Here is a 24,017-nt window from a genome sequence, read left to right as displayed (position 1 = left end):
GGATCCACCCAGACATCAGTATCTGGAGATTAACGATGATATTTATTACAGCTTGTGTCTGAAACTAATAATTTATCCCTATTTTTCAAACTGTTTTTTTTTACATGGCAATGAGTTTGCTATACTGAAATGGCCTCCACAGTCATCTGATCTCAATCCAATACAGCACCTTTGGATGTGCGGCCGATAAATCTGTAATAGTAATAATAATATAATATGTAATAATATCATGTCAATATGGACCAAAATATCTGAGGAATGTTTCTATCACCATGTTGAATCTATGCCACAAAGAATTAAGGAAGTTCTGAAGGCAAAAGGGGGTCCAACCCGGTACTAGCAAGGTGTATCTAATAAAGTGACCGGTGAGCATATGCGCACAAACATCTGTAAAATTTGACCTGGCCATAGACTTCTTCCTTAAAATCGAAACCTGTCATTCCCTGAGTTGTGTGTATCTGAATCCAGTCCTATGCTGTGGTCTTTGAAAAACAGTGGCGACTATATAATCCAGTCTCAGGATTGATAGATCAGCCCAGAAACCAGACAGAAACTCTCCCAAGAGCTTTAACTGTCACCAGGTCATTTTGCTTTTGCAGCTTTAGTTGTCTGATAGCCTTAGCTTGGGGTTGAGGGTGGGGGTGTTTGGTGTTGGCGGTCTATGATGGAGAATCGGTTTAAAAAAACCAATGAACATATGCCTCTGTTTGTTCCTTTAGCTGTTTAGTTGTCTCAAGCTCATTCTAATGGGTGTAACATCATATTTCCAGAAATCCTTTAATCAATTTCCATACTGTCTGGAAACCTGTTAAGGGTTTTTGAATAGCACTCAGAGAGCCTCGTGCAGGGGACTGTCTGTCTTTAAGCATAAGACAAGTCTGACTAAAGACATTCAGTTTGCCATGAAGAAATTTAGACATGATAGGGAAATGCTCTCTGACAAACTGACTCAGAGAGACAGGCCAAGTGTAGGCCATATAGACATTTAAAAGATAAGAAGACTATTTTTAAACTCAAGTCTGTCAGATGAGAAATGTAATTTGTAATTGTGGCCCATTTTTATGACATCCACCTTTTATTAATTGAAAACTTTAAACATCGAAATCATATCAAACTAAAATGTTAATGCAAGCATTCTGAATCTAGCACGTGTGTAGTGTGTAGATTTGTGATCCACATTGCACATGTTCATCCTCATTGGTCAACATCCAATCCTCATAATATAGAGTATATTTACAAAACTAAATTGAGGCCAAGCCCTACATCCTCTGATCACTATGAAACATTTAAATGTATATTGTACACCTGAAATTTGAGGCTCAATGTGTTTATGGCTCATACTGTAGCTTTCTGCATGGTACCACTTAACATCAGGTAAACTTCTTTTTTTTATATTTTATTTTAACTTTTTTAAACTTTTACAAAAAAACCTACATACAAGATGGGTATACAGCATCTGACATTGTTACATGAAGTAAATGAAGTAATAAAAGAAAGACAGAGGCTATATGAGAATATATACAATAACCAAAGTTGTCCAGTGCTTCCTGTCTCATGATACCGTCAAGAGAGGAAAAAATACAAAAGAGAAAAAAATTAAAACCATACAAATACATAAAAGCCTGTTTCATATGTTGGTCATTTAGGTCTCATCAAGTAAAGCCAAAAACGGCTTCCACGCTTTCTCATAATAGTTTGGTGCATCCCCTCTGCTAAGGCAAATCTGTTCCATCCTAGAAACACAAATCATCAGGTAAACGTCTTTGACTCTTGTTAAGATAAGATAAGATATACTTTATTGTCCCCGAAGGGAAATTTGTTTTGGACTCTGTCCTTTCCGCAGCTTTACAAGGACAACACAAAATACAGAAAATAAGCATCTCTCAACTCATATTCTCATGCAGCACAAAACATGCTTTCATATACATTAGACAGGTACCTATATAGTGGGGGAAATAAGTATTTGACCCCTTGCTGATTTTGCAGGTTTGCCCACTTACAAAGAATGCAAAAATCTACAATTGTAATCATATGTACATTCTAACAGTGAAAGACAGAATCCCAAAGAAAATTCCAGAAAATCACATCATATGAATTTATTAAAATTGATAACCATCTGATGAGGAAAAACAAGTATTTGACCCCCTGGACAAACAGCAAGTATTCTGGCTCCTACAAGCCAGTTAGTCTTTCTTTAAGACACAGCCCCAATCCGAACCAATTATCTACGTCAAATACACCTGCCTCACCTTGTTACCTGTATAAAAGACACCTGTCAACACCCAAACAACCAGCATCCAACATCACCACCATGGGCAAGACCAAAGAGCTTTCTATGGACATCAGGGACAAGATTGTTGATCTGCACAAGGCTGGGATGGGCTACAAGAGAATCGGAAAGCAACTTGGAGAGAAAAGATCAACTGTCGGTGCAGTTATCAGGAAATGGAAGAAGCACCACACCACCGCCAACCTCCCTCGGTCTGGGCCTCCACACAAGATCTTGCCTCGTGGGGTGTCCCTGATCATGCGAACGGTGAGGAATCATCCCAAAACCACAAGGGGGAACTGATGAATCAACTGAAGGCAGCTGGGACCACAGTTACAAAAGAAACGGTTGGTAACACACTACGCCGTCATGGATTGAAATCCTGCAGCGCACGCAAGGTCCCCCTGCTCAAGAAAAAACATGTACAGGCCCGCATGAAGTTCGCCATTCACCACCTGGACGACTCAGAAGAGGCCTGGAAGAAGGTGATGTGGTCAGATGAGACCAAAATAGAACTTTTTGGCCTCAACTCAACTCTTCGTGTTTGGAGGGCAAAGAACACCGAGTACAACCCAAAGAACACCATCCCCACCGTCAAGCATGGTGGTGGCAACATCATGCTTTGGGGGTGCTTTTCAGCCAAGGGGACGGGACAACTCCATCGTATTGAGGGAGGATGGACGGGGCCATGTATCGTGGAATTCTGGACCGACATCTCCTTCCCTCAGGGAGAGAGCTGAAGATGGGTCGAGGATGGGTGTTTCAGCACGACAACGACCCTAAGCACACCGCCAAAGCAACAAAAAAGTGGCTGAAGAAGAAGCACATCAAGGTTCTGGAGTGGCCTAGCCAGTCTCCAGACCTGAATCCGATTGAAAATCTTTGGAGGGAGCTTAAAATTCGAGTTGCCAGGCGACAACCTCGGAACCTGAATGATTTGGAGGCTGTCTGCAGGGAGGAGTGGGCCAACATCCCTGCCGAAATGTGCACAAACCTTGTCACCAACTATAAAAACCGTTTGACATCTGTGCTGGCCAATAATGGCTTTTCTACAAAATATTAACATGCTGTTTGTCCAGGGGGTCAAATACTTGTTTTTCCTCATCAGATGGTTATCAATTTTAATAAATTCATATGATGTGATTTTCTGGAATTTTCTTTGGGATTCTGTCTTTCACTGTTAGAATGTACATATGATTAAAATTGTAGATTTTTGCATTCTTTGTAAGTGGGCAAACCTGCAAAATCAGCAAGGGGTCAAATACTTATTTCCCCCACTGTATAGTAAGCACATTAACTCCTCCTTTTATTGGCAGTTTCTAATTGAACAACCCTGTATGTATTGCACAAAATGACAGTGCACTGACGTAATGCACAACCCAAATAGCCTACATATTGCACAACTAACATATTGCACAACCCCAATAGCCTACATATTGCACAACTAACATTGCACAACCCTAATAGCCTACGTATTGTACAAATTACATAATGCACAACCCAAATAGCCTACATATTGCACAACTAACATATTGCACAACCCCAATAGCCTACATATTGCACAACTAACATTGCACAACCCTAATAGCCTACGTATTGTACAAATTACATAATGCATAACCCAAATAGCCTACATATTGCACAACTAACATATTGCACAACCCAAATAGCCAACATATTGCACAAATGACACACTTTCACATAACCTATGCAGTACATAATGACAACAATCCAACAGCCCATGTATTGCACCACTAACATATTGCATAACCCCAATAACCTACTTATTGCACTTATTGTTTGCAGGCCTGGGCAACAAGGAGAAAATTAGATATCACAATATTTTTGACTAAATATCTCAATGTCGATTATTGTCACAATATTGGAGGGTTGACAATTGGGGCTTTAACCAAATATTTTCACAATTAGATTTTTCATAAATAATCATCTATAATGTGGATATAATAAGTAAGTGGTTAAAGGCAAATAATAGAACAGCTAGAACAGTCTGGTAAGAAGTCAGTCTGGTTCAGAAAATTAAATCACTTTACTGTAATGCAGCCTTTAAAACCAGAAAAAAAAAACTTACCATATAATGATATTACGATATATCCAAAATCTAAGACAATATCTAGTCTTGTATCACGATATCGATATAATATTGATATATTGCCCAGCCCTGATGTTAGGCAACCTGATTGCATGCTGGCTTTATAAAGTGCCAAACACACATGCATGCACACGCCACCTAACATCCTGTTTCTCATTAGTTCTCTTCAGCCACAGAGATATACTGGGACGGATTACTCTGGATTTTCCCAATATAGGGCCAGCTCAGAATTTAAATAGTAAGTTACTCCAGAGTTGGAATGACTCGCATGGAAATCATGAAGTCTTATTTTTTGTTTTTGTTGTTGGAGTTGCACCTAAATTATATTATGTCTGACCTTCCAAGTCAGTAAACTATTTAGCAGTCTAACTTTGAAAGTGTCTTTAGTTTATCTCGTATTTTCATGTAACTCCTGCAATGGTGGTATTATACTGTGATTTACTGTAATATACTGGCCCTTAGCTAGAGGGTTTTGGTGTGGCTCGCTGTACTTTACTGTATTTGATTGAAAACATGTTACAGTTCATCACATATTAAATAAACCTCAACTGTCAGTTATCCAGAGTTTTTGGCTTTGGTTTCAGAAGATTTAATTAAATGTTGAATCTAAGTGATTGAAATGTATTTAACTAGTTTCCTTTGTACTGTAATCAAGTGTGAAATACAATATTACCTAATTATAGCAGAGTTCTTCTACATACCTGGGTTGAATAATGTCTAGAACTTGATACATCCTTGTACCCCATATCCATTCATCCACATAATAGTCATTTCTGTGCTGCTCTGCACTAAGATGAAGTATTTTCACTCAACTCAAATGGCAATGATTATATATTAAAATGTAACAAAGCAGAAGACCCAACAATCGGTCAAGAGCACTGGGTTTTGTTTGCCATACGCTGAATAGAAAGAAAGATCAAACACACCTCCCCCTTTGACTTTGTTACACCTGTGGCAGCTAATGTTGGAGGGGTTAAGCTGTGTGTGTGTGTGTGTGTGTGCCAGAAATCAAATAAATGCACAAAATACTTGGCAAATCACTCTTCCCCAGTGCAATGTAGCTACATGAACATGTAAACTGTCTGAGTTTTACAGACATTGCTGCAGGGCAGAGGGAATTACACTGTCACACAGAGGATATGGAGCGGCTGTGATACCCTCTTGGCACATAGTTGAAGACCATCCAGGTGGAAATTGGTATGCTCTGCCAAGAGGGAGGTGGGGAGTGAGGTAGTTGCGTGGGAGGTGCTCATGTGCATCGGCAAGCATAAGCGTTCATGTAAACATTATATGGCTTTACCTGTTGTTGCTATTGAGGAGGAAGAGGTGATTTGTGATGTTGGGTGTGGAAGCAAGCAGATATTAAGGTGTGTGTCAGGTTTTGCACAAACATTTTTTGGATTAATTAAGCTGTGTGCACATCTGTCAGTACTGTGCATCACAGCATGGACACGTGTAAGTGAGATTTGAATTGTATCTCTGTGCTTGTCAGTGAAAAAAGGAGATGTTTATGAAAGAAGGTGTACTCTCATTATACAGATGATGTATTCTGAATACAAAAAAGCCAATAGACTCACATTGTGAGGTTTTGTATTTTTGTACACCGCTACACAACCTCTTACATGTCCAGTCACTCAGAACCTATTCATCAGTAATGCTCAATGGTGTTTCAATATCTTTGTCTTCAAAGCTGAGGGCTGAATTTGTATATATTATCTATATTCTGAATCAGTTTCCTCTGAAACTATTTTTACCTTAAATAAGCCCAATCCTTTTTCTATAATTGCAATATACTGTTCATGTTATTGAAGGCATGCTGAAGTGAGGATAAAAGCGGTTTCAGTACACTGCATCATGTGTTAGGAAGTGGATAGGAGAACAATGTGAAATGCAGAACATTACATTAACACTTTCTTACACTGCTAGCATCTCTAAATTTAGTGTTTGAGGCCCCTCAGTAGAAGAGGCAAGCTCTGCAGTGTTACATGATGTAACCTGAAATTGAAAGCCTGCATTTGGAAAAGTCTGCTAAATAGTTTCTGATGTCAGTGTTGGCTGGAGAGTTTCTAACTATAGAAACATAATCTTTCCTTCAGAGAGACTTAAGATAGTCTGGTAGTGTTTGCTAACTCTGACTTGTACAATTCAGACCTGCCTTCAATCTGAGTGACTGTGGTTGAGATGTTTCCTTTTTTAAAGGACAGATTTAACTTGTTCAAGCGTTACTGAAAGATCATTAATCACCTGTTAATTTAACCACCCTGAATCTTTTTAAGTAAGAGAATATGAGGAATATTGCAGATTCATAGTAAATAATTGCTTTTCACTGTAATATTTGCAAATAAACAACACCCATCCACATTTTTGCACTTTATGACTTCATAAATGGTCGTCTTTTATAAAAGTAATATTGAACTACCATGCTACTTTAATTATACTAATAAAGTCAAATTAGATAGATTTAGTGCAGAAGTTAATGTTTGCTTTTTCTCACAAAATATCACTAGGAGTTCTGGTGAATTTCAGTTATTTGTTAGGAACAGCATTCTTTCATTTTCATGCCACAGCCAAAGCTGGTAAATAGCCACGGCCACCCTGTCTGCAGATCCAGCACGGCACATTTAATGACTCTGAAAAATGTCTACCAAAAATGGAGACGTGACCGACAGGATTTGGAAGCCAGGTGTCTTGAGCACCACAAGCCTGCCTGGGTACGATTAAAGCCGCAGCATTATCTGAAACATTCTTCAAGTGAGATAACATATCATCTTAAAGGGTTTACTGAACCGTACTGACTTTCTACTTATTGAGTGTGTATGCCATTAACCAGTTCTCACATAATTTCCAGTTGGTGAATAAGTTGGTTTGATTTGGTTCATGTAGGTTTTGATTAGAAATAATTAGAAATGTTCCTATATTTAGAAAGACTTTCAGTGTGGTCTACTTGCATGTGTTTTTTTTTTTTTTTTCATCTGGCCAGTACACATGGACCCCACACACCCTTGGGACTAAAATGTGATCTCTGTCTGGCTATGCTATTTGTATAATCATTAATCCAACCACGCCACATGTGTTTACACACGTTATTTATGTGTTTGCGTGCTGACCGCATTGTGATCGTGTCTCAGTTTTCATGCAGACCCTAGCAAAAATGGTGAGCAGAGAGTTGGTTTTGTGAACAAGAATAGACAAGGCAGATGTAGGAACATTAGACATCTTTTTTACTTTTTATTTTTAGTGCAGATGATTATTTCACTCACAAAAGGAAACATAATGAATATATTTTTGCCACACTTACTGTAGTAAGGAAAAGTAGTGATGACTGGTGACAGTGTACAGTACAGGCCAAAAGTTTGGACACACCTTCTCATTCAATGTGTTTCTTTATTTTCATGACTATTTACATTGTAGATTCTCACTGAAGGCATCAAAACTATGAATGAACACATATGGAATTATGTACTTAACAAAAATATGTGAAATAATATATTATGAAATTATATTTTAGATTCTTCAAAGTAGCCACCCTTTGCTTTTTTTTTTATTTCTCTGCAAACCCTTGGTGTTCTCTCAATGAGCTTCAAGAGGTAGTCACCTGAAATGGTTTTCACTTCACAGGTGTGCTTTGTCAGGGTTAATTAGTGGAATTTTGTCCCTTATTAATAATAAAGCAAAGGGTGGCTACTTTGAAGAATCTAAAATATAAGACATGTTTTCAGTTATTTCACACTTTTTTGTTAAGTACATAATTCCATATGTGTTCATTCATAGTTTTGATGCCTTCAGTGAGAATCTACGATGTAAATAGTCATGAAAATAAAAAGGAAACTTTTGGCCTGTACTGTTTGTGAGCAATGCTTACTGGATTCAAGAGCAGGAAGAAAGGTTGCACAGTGTAGGAGACTGTACCAACTAGAAAATGACAGCATTGGACATGACTTGATAGTCGTTTCAAACTTAACATTACTGCAGCAGAAAAAGAAAAAATAAACCTCGGCAGAGTATAATTACGATGGATTTAAATACTATTCACATAACATTACAATGCAAAGAATAACTAAATTACTTTGTTGTTGTGATATTGTTGGTAAAATGTACATCTCAAACAAAGCTGATATACAGTATTTGAATCCTTTATTTGTCTACTTTGTCTAATATTTACAGTCCTTAAGATGTGACTGCTAAAAAAAAAAATTTAGTTCATGACTTAATTGGAGCAAAAAGTCCATAATAGAGACAATCTGAGCAGCTAACAAAGGAAGGTGACCGCCAACATCAGCAGTATTCCCCCCCCTCCAAAACTGCTACTTAAAGTCAGCCAGCATCAATCTTTTTATCCTAAGTCACTCCCACACACATCTCAAGGCCTAACCATCACCGTTTGCAGTGTGTGCTGCATTGGGCAGTTTCACTGTTCCAGCTCGATTTGTGTCTTAATTGCACCAGATGACAGACGAGTCCCCTGGGCTGTCTGAGCCACATGAGACACTCTTCCTCAGCTTCCTGTGATCTGGATTAGCCTCCCAAAGTGCTTAAGAGAAGAGTCAAAGGAAGACGGAAAAATATTATGGCATTATTACCCTAACAGATAATTTAAGGTTGAATAATGTCTTAACTTTACCACATCTTTAACACAACTGATTCACCAAACAGAGCTCCACAGTCACTTTCATTCAGAAAATATCAACAATAAACCTTTTGATGGCAGCTATGCAGTTTAAATGCCTAATGACAGCAACTCGTCATGGCGTGTCTTCTCATCATGTTTTTACCTCTTTCATTCTCTGAATGCAATGCAAAAAAATATGCGTCATACATAGTACAACATCTTTTGTATTTAAATTGGGACGTTCACAAAGTTTGACCTTTTCTTTTCTCCACAAACTTTCCCCTCTGGGAACAGTTCGATGCTGTTTGTTAGAGCTGATGTGGGTGGTGTGAGCCATGCAACCCTGCCACCCTGCTCCAGTGTCCTCGTCTGTCCCTGTCTGGCCTGCCCACCCCTCCACCTCCCTCCCGCGGTGTCCTTTCTGAGGGCCAGCTCCTCTGAACCCAAACAACAGTTCCATTTGTTTTACCAAGGGTGGGAATGCACTCAGCCATCTTTAGCTGTGTTTCTGCCAGCCCCACTGGATGCCAAACCTGTGGACCTTACTCATATGCCAGCTCTTCCCTTTCTTTTGCTTTCTTTCACTCTGTCTGCCGGAGTTTGTGACAGTGCCAATGTCTAAGTCAGTGGTGAAGGGTCCTGAGAAGGGATCGTCTGTGTGTCTATGTGATAGTGAACCTTTCGCACTGTGTACGCCACGATCAAAGTATATGTTACTGAACGACAAAACATTCCATTGCAGTGAATGAATGGTTGAAGAGTCGCCTGATCAGATTAACAAACAAAAAAGAAAATTGTAGATTGATACAATAATATTATTTGTATTATGTTTTCATTAGACCTATGTGGTTGATACATGAAAAGATGTAGTAAGGATGGAAATGTTTAGTAAGTGCAAAATCACACATTTGGAATGTTAGCATTTGCTTCACTAATAGCTTTACTTTGTTGCTGTCTGGTTGGAAGTTTCTCATGCTTCTTTATTGCTAAAACATCATTACTTGCTACAGTAAGGCGCTTGTACAATGTCATTATAATATTTAGCATTATGCTTCTTCAAGTTTTTGTTATGGAGTTGGCAGTGTCGAAGCTGATTTTTCCTCTCTAAGCACAAATTTAGCACACCCAGTTTTGTACCATTTTGCTTTGAAGGCAAGCTTCGGTTCAGTTTGTTTGCTATGCTACAATGGCTACTGGCGTTTACATCACATGACATGACTCATTAATGCCTCTTTTTGAGTTAATTCTGGGTTTATTTAGGCAGTATTGCCATGTCATATTGTAAGTTATTATATTGTAAGTTAGATTTTTTCTTTTTTCTGTATATATTCTATACATCCCAACACTAATGCCAAGGATACAGAAGTCTTATGTCCTAAATTCACAAAACAGACACTGCCCATCAATTTGGTTTATTTTACAACAATAACATTTTACATTTGTTCTGGTAAAATGAGATTAGGAGCATAACATAATTGTATTTGTGCAGTATATATACTTTTCTAATTTGACCATTTGACAAAAGGCATATGGAACTTTTATAATTTAGTTTTCCCCTGTTCTTTAGCAGTATTCAAAATGCATGCATACATTACATACATAATTATATTTATTTTTCACGAAAAAGAAATCCAAAATAATGAGTCCTACAGTATCTCCTGTATCATGACTTTCACCTTACAACACCTTATTATCATTGTCAAAACTCATCTATTGGATTTTTTTCATTTGTACAGCAGAGGTATTTCCTACTGGAGAGATCTGAGAAACGAAGGGAATATATTTTTTCAGCTATTTGCATTTGGGCAGACACTGCTCATTGAAGACAAATAGGCCATGCGCTAGACGTGAATGCCTCATTGCCAACACTCCTCCATCACCGTTGTGTGTGTGAGATGGATGAGTGAGTGTATGTAAACACTGCATAGGGTCCCAGCACTGCTCACAGTGCAGAACCATTGCGGAAATCTTCAGATGGCTCTTGAAGGACTTAAAGGAAACACAAGTCGCTGATAGCAATCACTCAGTCTCAGAGATCCGGTTGTAACCATCACTTCACACAATCCTTGATGTCAAATTGTTCACTTAGAGGAACCGTGAGCAGAAGTAATGGAGCAACTCACTGAAAAATCCGTTCTATCCTTTTTTATTTAAGTTTTATTACTTATCGTTTCTTAAACAGTTGGTTGAATTGCACGGACCTATTAGTTCTTTATGAAGCAAAAGGTACAAATTCTAGAATATTTATATGACTTGGAACTAAGGTAAAACTAAGTTTTCAAAAATCCCAATTTAAAAAAGTGTAGGATCTGATGATGATGGAGACTTTTTGTGACTGAAACACCAACGTAGTTCTTAAAGCTATAGTGCGTAGTTTCTGTCGCACCCATGAGGAATTCTAAGTATTGACAAAAAAACTGCTGGTGCGTCCACATGATACAAGCCTTACGTGATCGCGCACGCACCCCCATACCTCCTCCAAGCAGTTGCTAGCAAGGAGGACACGGAGGACTAAATAAACATGATGAACTCTTCACAAGAGGTAATTATCTTCACTCGAGTTTCTGTGCGGGAAAGTCACCGGACAACACAATCTTCTGAACGTAGCCATACTGAGAAATACAGAGAGAGTTGTGTGGAGCTGATAGTCTTCATTTGCTTTGTAGCAACTCATTTTGCAATGGCTTGAATGTAACTGACGTTCATTAATATCAAAAAGTTACGCGCTAAAGCTTTAAATATTTTTCTAGATCCTAGTTTTTTAGAATTTCTCTACGTCAGATTTAAACTTTTCAGGGAAGCTAGTTCCGTCTGTCAACTTGACAAACAGAACAACAGAGAAAGTGAGCGAAAAGGTATGACCAGGGAGAGCTTCCTCGGCTGAACGGAGAGAATGAAGAAAGGAGTAATCTGCTCTGTCTGGTACATTACCCATGAATGAGTCCTGAGAACGTCAGGGGACTCATAGAGGATGCACTCTGCCCTTAGGACACAAAGAGAGGCCATGGCCAGTCACTTTGTAGCACTTAAATCCACCACTCCTGCTTCCACACATCATTCACTTCAGTCATTTCTGGGCTTTTTTTCGTTTGTTTATTGGACCCACGTAACATCCTCAACAAGTGCTTGACCCTTGGCTATTTCAACGCTACTTGTGTGGTTAAACAATTGATGAGTTATTTTTTGGAAAACTTCCTGTGACTTTAGCAACCCCTTAATTTTGTTTAACATTCCGTCCCAGGCATCTTAGAAAACCTAATACACCATTAACAGGGAAGTTAATTAAAATAAACCAAATTATAGGAGAGCCCACATTTGTATTTTCCCCCTAATTTTCTCATTTTGGTCGCCTAAAAATGTCTTGTTCAGTAGCACCTTGCCAATAAAAGCTAGCTAGCTAGCATTAGCTGGTAGCTTAAGGGAAAGTTTGTTGATTTTTAACGGCTCTATGCACAGTGCTAGTGCTTGGAGGTCTCCGTTTAACCACCAGCAAAACTCCTTTGGATGACTCACGTCCGCTGGCTGAACATTGGCAATTGTCCCTCTTTAGCATTTAGCTTAGCACATGACTTATTGGCATCTTCCATCCTAGCTCTGTCCTCTTGACAAAATATGTTAACTTCTGGCTCTGATGCTACGTCCATTATTTTTTACAGTCTATGGCATCACCTGCTTTCTTGTCCCTTGAGTTCTTTTCTATGTAAATGGACAAACACCTTGTAAACAACTGGCCCTTTGATCCCCATGTCCCATCTCTCTCCACTTTTAGAACCAAGTGGCCCCTTGATGGGCATGTCCTGACTGGCATGGGTGTGTCCAGACTTCCCCGTGAATCATGGAGATGTCTTAGAATGGATATGCTCATCTTTCAAGTAAATTTGGCAGTTTTATCCTTTGGCCCTTATTCTTAACAACAGTTACCATGTAGGAGATCTGATTATAGCCCCGTACTAGGTATTCATGGCTTATTCTGAGATTTCCATGACCTAAGTGCAACATGTTTATGTGCCTGGCTTAATCCAGGGCACCAGCAGGGAGTGTAGGGTCTGCATTTCACTATATTTGCATTATGATCTCATAACATGTACGAAGATACTGATGTTGCTTCTAATTTCCTTGATCTGTATATCATTACAGGTGATACAAGTGGCCCAAACTACTGTGCATCACAAAAACGAGACACAGTAGTAATGATAAAAAAAATAAGTAGCAGAGGTGAAATAAACAATAGCTATAATGAAACAGAAACAACTTCATGAAGTACTTTGATATATGTTTCCCTCTGCAGTGACTGATGAGTGCATGTGATGCCACAATTCAACTAAATGATTGATAATAATGATACTTCATAGCCCAAAGTAGGTTTGGTTCTGCACATTAGTGTATTACACAAGTGTAATTACGGTAATAAGACGTTATTAAGGTAGCAAACCAATGCTTTGTACTGTTTTTGTGCTTTTTATGTCTTATCTGTTTGCATGCACCACTAGCATTGTTCAGTGTTTTTTGTAATAGGTAGTCCACTGATCTTTTGATGTAATTAGATTATTATATTCTGTATTTTAATTGGAATGCTCAGGTAGGGTTCCTTGTCAGGCCAACATGGTTTCACAGGTAATTCCAGTTGTAAGGCTCTTTAACAACATCACTCTGAGCATAATGTATACTTTTGTGAGGAACATATTAAGTTACATTTGATGCATTTTTTGCATTCAGACGAACAGCTTTGAACCGTTTCAGTAGATCTGATCTGATTATGCACTCAGACGTTTTAAGATATTTTGTTCTGCAGTGCAGTACAAGTGCAACACAGACATTCACTGCAGACAGTATTGTGTGGGACTTGGCAGACACCCCCTGAAGCTTCTTTTGAAAAAGGTTACCTTGTTTGCCCCTTGAGCTATTTTCGCTTAGCCTCTCTGTCTGGACTCGGCAGTCTGTGAAAATACTCCTCACTAGCCTTACATTCCCCCCCCCCCCCCAACACACACAATTTCATGTCTGTCATGACATCACTGACATCAGGTATCCAAAGCAGACAGCGTTTGTTTAATAAGCATTATTAACACACCTGCTTTGCAGCACATTCCTGATTACACGGTCTAATGGGACGGGCACTTCAAGTAGGATTAGTTGAGCCTGAGGCGCTGCACCTGAACCTCAGTTCTACTCTTATATGCAAACATATTCTAACTCAAACAAAAAAGCTGTGGAAAGGTCTATTGTAACCCAGCTCTGCAGTGTGTTTGATCAATGTGTTTACCCATACAAACCGAAGGCTGTGTTCCACCCTGTTTATTTGATATTTGTTTTTAAATTGAAAGAGTAAAATTATGACTTGAAAAACATTTCTTGTTTGTATGCACTAAAAACATTGTAGTCAATACTCCCATAACAAACATGTCCCATGTTTTATATTTTCTAAAACAACTGAAGTCAAGTTTGGAGATGGTTAAAATGGATTGATCTTGATCTTTTGTGAAAGTGCTCATATTATGCTTTTTGGCTTTTTCCCTTTCCTTTATTGTGTTCTATAACTTTTTGTGCACGTTATAGGTTTACAAAGTAAAAAAGCCCAAAGTCCACCCCAAAGGCACTTACCATCTCCAACAGAAAACACTGTTCACAAACTGTTCCAAACAGCTCTATTGTAGTCCAGCCCTTACTTCCGTGACTAACGCTCGTCACTTTGTAACACGTTATAATGCTCGCCTAGCTGCTAGCATGGCACGCCCTCGTACTCTGCAACTGACAAGCTAGCAGTACTTACTGCGCATGTGCGATTCCCAACAAAGATGGTACAGAAGTGAGATGCCTCACTCTGTAGCTAAAACCGAGAGCTCAACACACAGGGTGGAAAGAGGAGCTGCAGCAATGTGCAGTACAACAAAAATATGGAGTTTTATGAAAATGAAACCACATAAACCTATTCTGGTACAACCTCAAAATGAGCATAATATGAGCACTTTAAATAACCTACTGCAAGTATAACAAGTTTGTGCACTAACAAGTCCATTTAGCCCATTTAAAGTAACTGTGTGATGATGTGTACCTTGTGGTTAATCCAGTTATTTTGGAAAAAGCTTACATGGATCTACACTACATAGTTAATTTGCTGAGGATGTGCACATTTCCCCGAATGCATCTGAATTTGGGGTTTTAAATAGGTCATTTTGAGTTGAACTTAGTTTTTTTCATAATTACCCCCTCATCCAAAATGTGATCAAAGTATTGCTGAGCCACCGTAATGTACATCAGAGTCAAATTCCTAATGATGTGTTTGTTTTTGGTAGCACATGTTTTGTCATGCCCAGTATGCAATTTGTCCTGTTGCTAAGTGCAAATATAAGAAATCTGTCTCGTTTCCCACATAGAACATTATTTTTTCCAGTTCCCAAGTGGGTGGTGGTAATTGTTGTCAATTTTGCCTCTTAAACTGTGGCCATAGCACATAATTCTCTCTGGTACATGTACCAGATTTGCAGAACCACCTATTCATCCTTTTTTATCTTTATGGATACGTGAGCACCGATTTAAAGCATTTCCCCCAGTGTGCCATGTTGCATTATACCATGAAGGAATTGTGGGCTGGTTGTATGGCTTGTTTTTGGTGTTGGTTGGCAGTGTGGAGGCAATTTTAGAAGCAGGCACATAAAAACTGTAAACTTTATTATATTTAAATAAAAATGTGTTAATTCCCACTATCTGTTTATTTAACCCCAAATTACAAAAGCAGTTTACGTTAGATCAGTGAATCTGTATCTCTGCATGCATTCTCCTTGGATATGGCGTGATATGTTGGTCTTGAAGTCTAGTCACTACCCCTCAGGTTTAACCAGCGATTGCAAGGGAATGAACAAAATGTCTTGGGATATGACTAAGCCCGCTAAGACCTAAAGGGGGCTAATGGTGAAATGTTAAAGGTCTCTGATGTGATATGACAAGAATGACCCTACGTGGGGTTAGCTTGCAGCTAGTCTGCCTAATGTCTGCACCCTGCGGCATGACCAGTCCTCAGCAGCACTGACATCATTTCAGAACACTGTGTTTCTGCTGATTAGATTCGGGCACTTACCGTCTGGAAGTGAATCAAATGATTTAGGGTGTTTTAGAAGCAGCTGTGTCATAGCCTTCAGATGAAGGCTGCGGAGGCTCTGCTTTCTAAGGATGTGAATGCACAAACAGGATACATGTCCTTTGCTTTTATTCTGGGAAAAGGCCAGCAGTCTTTAATTTTATTGTTACTCCTTCCTGCTCTATTTAAATTACTCCTTTAGTGTCTGTTGTGCACAAGGGGCTTTCCGCTATACAACATTTATAATATTGTTTCCTATTTTCTTTGGTAATCCTAGCCTGTGGAAAGAGTCTGTTTTTCACCTGTGGAGATGAACTGCCAGTCACTGACAATGGAGAGGATGGCATTCCAACTCTCACAATTACTGCTGAAAACTGTATACATCCGTACAATGGCGGAAACGTTTATGTGTAATAATCTCTTGTAATTGAGCCCTTTTGAAGTAATGCATGGCTGTTGAGGGTCCTTATTGTTTACTTGACATTCACACCAAACAGTTCATGCTAACCCCTCCAGTGGAGTCGCTTCCCCTCAAAGCATCAATGGTGGAAGAAGTATTAAGATCTTTTACTTAAGTAAAATAGCAATGCCCAATTTAAAAATACTGTTACAAGTTAAACTCCTGCATACTAAATATTACTTAATTAAAAGTGTGTATTATCAAGAAAATATACTTAAAGTATAAAATTAGAAGTACTTACTCTGCATCCAAAATGAGCTGTGTCATTGTAACATTATTATATATTATACTATTAGATTATCATTGACAGAGTAACATATTTTAATGTTATGTGTATGTAATATATACCTAATCTTACTCTTTTTTTTTTTTTTTTTTTTAAACTGTTGGGTGGTTTAATTTACTGTATAATAATGCTTTGTATTTTTTTTGCTCATTATATACTTTTAAAATCTGCAAAGTAGCTACAGGTACCAAATAATGGTAGTAGTGTAAAAAGTAAAGTATTTTCCTCTGAAATGTAGTTAAGTAAAAGTATAAAGTAGTATAAAATTAAAATACTTAAGTACAATTCTGAATTTCTTGTACTTTACTTAGGAACAGTGATTTTGTAAATGTACTTAGTTATCACCCATAGGCCTGTCACGATAACAAATTTTGCTGGACGATAAATTGTCCCAGAAATTATTGCGATAAACGATAATATTGTCGTTGAGAGACCATTTTCATCTAATACAATGATAATGGCATAATAATGCAGGTACACCTTTTCAAAGATCAATATTTTTTTTATTTCTAAAGAATATTTAACACTGGAACTGGAAGACATTTTAAATATCCACAATAAATGAACAAAACAACCAAAAACAATAAATAAAATGGACTCTCAATCTCTGTTAACAAAAAATGCACTGTAATCAAAACGTTACCATTACCTGAAACAGCGTGTTTCTTTTTAGCATCTGGCATCACACTTTGACTACTACGGTCAGAAAAATTGTGCCAAAATATGAATACCAGGCTTATCTGCTAATGTTAAGCTACTGAGTGTTAGCTTGAAACCATCCAGCAAATAGACGGTATCGTAGTCCGTACGGTGCCGTTACCTGAAACCGGTGATTTAACGTCAACGTTCATTTTACACACAGTTTAACAACAAAACAAAACTCTGAGTGAACATTACTAGCTACGTTTTTCATGTTGGTTTTGAGCGGTATGCACCCCCACTAACCTGGAAAACTGTTTTAAAACCGTAACGTTAATACAGTGTGTCGGAGGAATACAGCGTCTCCTGCAGAGGGGAGCCAAAGGCAGAGGGACCGCAGCGTTCGCTAACGTTAGCTAACGTTAGCGAACGTTAGCTTCTTGTCTCATCTGGGGTCTGATAAAGAGTAAATTCATCAAATTCAGTGTGCACGGTGCTATTTTCCAATAAACTGTAGCTATCATATTTCACGGGACCCGCGTGAGTGCGGATTTTATGTCGCGGCTTTCCTCGCTGTTTGTCACTTTGCCTAAGATTGAGTGACAAATGTACTCGCCCTATTGTTTATTTGGTTGCCATGACTTCGCGAGTGATGACGTCCTGTCACTGTTCCAGTTGCTCACCCTAAAGGGGAGAGAGAGCGGATGACAGTTCGCTTGAGTTCAGTAGAGCACACGGCTCTGTAGAGTCGTGTAATTACAACTTTCATAAACAACTGAAGGAGCGGCAGTGCGGCCTACATGTACATAGCGGAAACCCTGTTGTGCGTCTGCCCTATTTCTGATACCGTGGCGGCAGAGGAAAACAAACCAACATGCAAATGGAAATTATCGCGGCCGGAAAAATTATCGAGCTCATTTTTATTTATCATGCGATTAATTGATTTATTAACTATCGCGACAGTCCTAATCATCCATCCTTTTAACCACCACAAACACCAAAGGGTCTTAATAAAAAAATTGAAAGCATTGGAAAGGCAGCCAGACAATGAAAATGAACAGCTTGGCCACTGCAAAGTTTTGGAACAGGTCCAACTACCACAACAATGCTCAGTCAGCAAACTATGCTTTATCCGCTTTGATTTGATTTGACTTTGATTTAGTAATTCTATGTTCATTTGACTCTCATCCAAAATGTACAAATATACTCCCCACGGTGACTGCTTCACTTAATCACTCTGAGGTAATTTGCCGGTAACACTAGAGAAGAGCTCTTTCTCAAGACTCTTACCTCTGCTACTGAGTAGGTTTTACGTACTGTAAATGTTGCACAACAATATACTATATTCTATATACTATGTTACCTTCAACTGATAACCTCTGCTCTCAGAAGCATTTCGTTACCTCCATGAGTGCCTGATTAATCTGATGGGAGTCATTCAATAGAGAAGTTGTGCATTTAATGAATTGACTCTAGGTGTGAACATCATGGTCAAAGAAAATGTTTGTTTTTTTACTTTCATGAAAGTTACTGAAACCATCCTAAAGCACTAAACACCGCTTAATGGTTAGTTTTTCCTGCAGCAGTTCAGCATTTAAAACTGATTGAACGCAAATAAACTAAATAATGGTGCAGTCTCATCGCAATATATCATAGATGGCTCCCCTTTTTTCTTTTGTTTAATACACATTCAGGACGTTTGTTTAAACAAGTTTCCAAGATCCTTGGGGCTTGGCGATAATGATTTTATGCTTCCCAGCTAAGCTCTGACAGTCAGTGACAGTTTGTGTTTCTAACAGAAATCTCAATGAAGTGATAGTATAATGATCTCTTTTAGTTTAGACATTTGTTTGACTCACTCGTTCATTAATACAGTGGAATACAAACAGTAATTCTCGCTGTCATCATGTAGAAGTTCGCTCGGCTTTCAGAGCATCGCCTTTGCTTTCCTCAGGGGTGCCGTACCATTGTTCTACTGTTTATTGGAGCACTGTTATAACACTTAAGATGTATGCATTTTATCATGCAATTTTAGGATGTGCTTTTTCAAAAATGAGTGCCACCATCATACAGAAATTCTAGAGAGGCCCCAGATTTCCAATGAATTGTTTGATATTACCATAGTGGGGTTCTGGATGCAATTAGGGATGCAAAGTCTGTAGTTCCAGTTCATTGAACTAATCCTGGACAGAAGCTCAGCTCTGTACACTCTACCACATTTGTTTCTGTTTCTGTTTCTGTAAGAAACATGAACCCAAACTAAACCAAGCATGTTAATGAAATGTCTTACATTTAGGTGTTGTTATAGCACTCCTGGACAAAACAAACTACCAGCACATAATTATATTGTGAAGTCCAGAAATACATGAAACGCACAACACAAATATTTTGTCTTGATTATATTATGTTTTATTTATTTATTCAGTTTAGTTTAGCTAATGTGTGTTCTAGCTCTTGGTCAGGAAAACCCCACAGTTTCTTTGAAATTGAGACAGGAAATAACAGATTAATATATACTAGATCTAGATTTGTGGTGTGATGACTCATGTACTCAACTCACACGCTGGGCGCATCAGTTCCTACAGCTTGTGTTGGGCTTCTGTGTTATTAACCTGACATTTTATCATCTAATAATAATCACTGTTGTTCCTGCTTTCATTATGACTCTCTCATGTTTTATCAAATGATCTCTATCTCTCTCTGCCTGTCTGCGAGTGTGACACACACATGCCACATGTCCACCTTTGCCCCTGGCTCAAAGAAAACACAGACTTGGCTCTGCGTACTCTTTGCTTGTGTGCCGACTGTGTTCTGTCTTTAACACGCTGATTAGTTCTTTTACCTAAAACCAGCCTAAAGATACATTAATAACTGCACTCACTGTAAAGGTCAGTAAATACAATGTGGTTTGGTTTAGGGATGCAATATATATCGACTCAATATCGTTATTGCAATATTATATATTAAGGGGTGCAAGATATATCGACTCAATATCGTTATTGCAATATATCAAAAGTGTCGCGATAAGTATGCAATATATATTGACTCAGTATCGTTATTGCAATATTATATATTAAGGGGTGCAAGATATATCGACTCAATATCGTTATCGCAATATATCAAAAGTGTTGCAATAAGTATGCAATATTTTGTTTATTTTGTGGAGCGCTGCGTCCCGTCTGTTGGCTGTGTGGCTTAGTTGTGTTTGATTTAGAGCCCGCTTGAAACGCTATAATGATCATTTCATTGGCCAGTTACCGTGCCACTTGCACATGTTAGTACACGTCAGCGCACAGGTCCACATGTGTGCATATTTATTGATTAATATTGAAATTAATATCTATATCGCAATATTCATAATCAATATCACATTTTATCAATATCATGCAACCCTATTTTGGTTTGAAACATGTAACACTGGAAATAAGTTAAAAAAGTTATGTTGAATATATATTTACATTTTTAAAAAGTCAAATCCTATGATGGCAATGAATTCCCAAATTGTCTCCATAGTCCTGAGAATTTTTTCCTGTTTAGCCATTTAAACGTGTTTATATGTATTATGAACAGCAGGATGTCACAAACGTTAACATAACATTGTGTTGCTTAAAAATCTGTCTAGATGCTCAAGATTAATGTATCTCATTCTGTGCATGAATGGAGATCATGACTAAGTCTAGACAGACATTGATGATAGCTGGCTGAATGGATTCATAGATAGATAGATCATACATGTTCTTTAACTATTCTAGTAATGGACAAACTTCGTAAAATCAACTGACTTTTTGTTTGAAACATGATACATATCTTGCCTAGCAACATAATGTTCTTACTTACACTCGACAGGTGGTAGACCTGATCCAGATGGCTACCTGAATGTTACATCCGATAGACCACTTGCTCTTAGTCATTAATTAGTTTATAAGTTCTTTCAGCATGTAGCACGTAGGTAGTTGCCCTGCGAAGTAAGTAATGCATTCTTGCTTGGATTGCTTTAATCTGCCAAGGGGCTTGATTGTTATCCCAAATAGGTTTAAATACTCTACTAGCATTTCAGAAGTTTACTTATCCATAAACAGTTGATAGCACGTTTAAAAAAAATGACAGCCTGGGGGCCCAGAGAAATTGATTTAAAGAAAATAATCTGCTCTTTTAAGAATAAATAAAAAAAGCAGGAGTGGGAGGTGAGGGCTGTTTTTGAATCTACTAAATATTAGTTTATTATGCTCAGAATAAGATTGTGCTGACGTTGCTCTGTTCAGCTGTTTGAGAACCCTACTTGCCCAAAGAAATGCCATAGGTTTTGGATTCCTTATGTTAGCTGGGACAGTAATTCTATTCTAAGTGTCTATTGCAGTCACTTGACATTGCGGAAAGATAACTTTTGATGAAACTGTGTTGGGAATAGTCCAAGACGGAAGTGGCTAGTCAACCACTGTCCTCTGTCACATTTTGCACATGGTGAACTTGCAGGTCTTGGCACACATTGGGTGGTGGCTGTGCCCAATGACTCATGTGGCGCCCAGTGTCTGAAACTTTCGTCAAACGTCTGGCACATGGTGTGTGTGTGTGTGTGTGTGTGTCATTGTAGCCTGTGACGCTGGTGGCTCAAACTTCCCCAGTGGCTGCTGATTGGTTGTGGAGAAGATGAGGCACAGGTAAGGGCCAATCAATGAAACTTAAGAAGGAAACAACACAGTGTGAGCAACTCCGTTACCAAATGTCTCTAATTAACTTGTTAAGATCACCCTTACAATACCATGCACTTGCGTCATTACTGACTGGAAATGGCTTACTTATTATTGCCAGCTCATTTAGAATAATCAAGTCACAAATAAGAAAGTTTAGTGATATTTAGTTTTTGAAGTATTTTTGAAGGACTTCCTTCCGTTAATTGCTTTTTAACAGGACTATACAAATGTTGCCAGTTTGACCTTATTGATGTCAGAATAAAGGAGATTTTTATTATAACTTTAATTTAATCAGATAATGTCATTGAGATCAACATCTCTTTTGCAAGAGAGTACAGCAGAAGACACATAAACAGAGATAAGATGCACAACAAAACAAAACCAGTCACACACAAGCACATACAAACAGCATCTAAAACAATAACAGAGCTCTCTTAAAAACATCCAAAATTAATAGTTTGTTTCTGCAAAATACTGCAGTAAAATGGTAAATCATTGTAATTGCAGTAGAATAAGGTCTTGATAACTTAGCAGAATACAGTCATGTTTAGATAAAATGTGCTTTATTAGAAGTGGAGGTTCATAATTAGTTTGGGTTCTTTGCAGGTTATTTCTTAGAGGGGACAGGTCAAACAAAGTATGATAATGAAACCGAATGCTTTGCTGTTAACAATGAGCAAAACAGCATCTTATAAAAAAAATTGTTGTCAGTGTCTCAAAAGAAATTGTTTTTCACACAACTCTGACAGCTACCTATGATATGACATCAACACAGCCCTTTTTAAAGGGAAAATGTTGATCTAGTCATGAGTGTGTGGGGCTATTGTGTATGATGTCATGTCAGATGTCTGTTGATTGTCTTTATCACCACAAGTCGTGGTGGTTGTGTTCTGCCCTCCCTATGCTTGCTCTTAATTGTCACAGGCTGATTTCTTTTCTTTTCATGGGAAAGGAAAGGCTGGTGATATTAAAAGGCCTGGAGGGGGGGGCATCTTATGTAGTCCATAAACACTAATGCTCACGACAAAAGTGATGCTATGCTTAACACTGCACAGCATGTCACTGTTGCGTTGGCTTGCCCTTTGTTTTTTCACATACCTCATTGCCGGAAAAAGCTCTGGTCAGTGCTTAATCATCACAAGGGCAGTCTGTGAGCTATAACCTCTCTTAGTATTTTCATCTAGATTTAATCATCATTAGTAAGCATTCAGAACCACCAGACAATCAGTAATGGTTTGCTGCAGCCCTGTCAAATGATTCAGCAGATGTCCGTATCCTTCAGTGAGTTGCTTTTGCCTTAAGAGAGTTAAGTAATGTTGCAAAAGTAAGTGAGCCAATATAATCTTTCTTCTCTCTGCAGAATAATAATTAAGAGGACTTTCAAAAGGGCTCATTGCCAGTCTTGTAAAGATGAGATCATTGTGCAATGTCAAATATTTTGTATCAGCTAGACTGCCAAAGTTTGGCACTAATGAAAACTGCAAATTGATTGCAGTCAGCATTTCTAACAGACATTCTGTTTGAATTCTAAGTCTAAAGTCTAATTTCCCATTAAAAACTTTTATTTAGGATGCCAAATGAAGATGAAAGTGCTCTGAACTTTAAATAGCTGCTTAAATAGTTCTGGTGCAAAGTTTAGACACAGCATTAGCAGAGAGACCACTATAGTGTTTTTCTTAGATTTGGGGAATTAACTATTTTATGAGAGAAAGGGAAGCATTCAGATGTTCAACAACATCATATGCAGCTGGTTGGTTCTTTTAACTATTTTTGATGATTCTGTAATCTCCCTATCACACTACAGTGATGAAAATAAGTATTTGAACACCCTGCTATTTTGCAAGTTCTCCCACTTAGAAATCATGGAGGGGTCTGAAA

At 38.3% G+C, this 24,017-nt stretch overlaps 1 protein-coding gene across 1 annotated transcript in view; it reads left to right on the top strand.

Annotated features, from left to right (window-relative positions):
* The window catches only part of arl15a (ADP-ribosylation factor-like 15a), a 121,195-nt gene that overhangs the window by 80,734 nt on the left and 16,444 nt on the right, over window positions 1-24,017 (top strand). The window lies entirely within an intron of this gene.

This window comes from Perca flavescens, chromosome 5, assembly GCF_004354835.1.
Source record: "Perca flavescens isolate YP-PL-M2 chromosome 5, PFLA_1.0, whole genome shotgun sequence".
NCBI lineage: Eukaryota > Metazoa > Chordata > Actinopteri > Perciformes > Percidae > Perca > Perca flavescens.
Note: the sequence above shows the minus strand (reverse complement) of the source record. Positions and strands in the feature narration are given on the sequence as shown.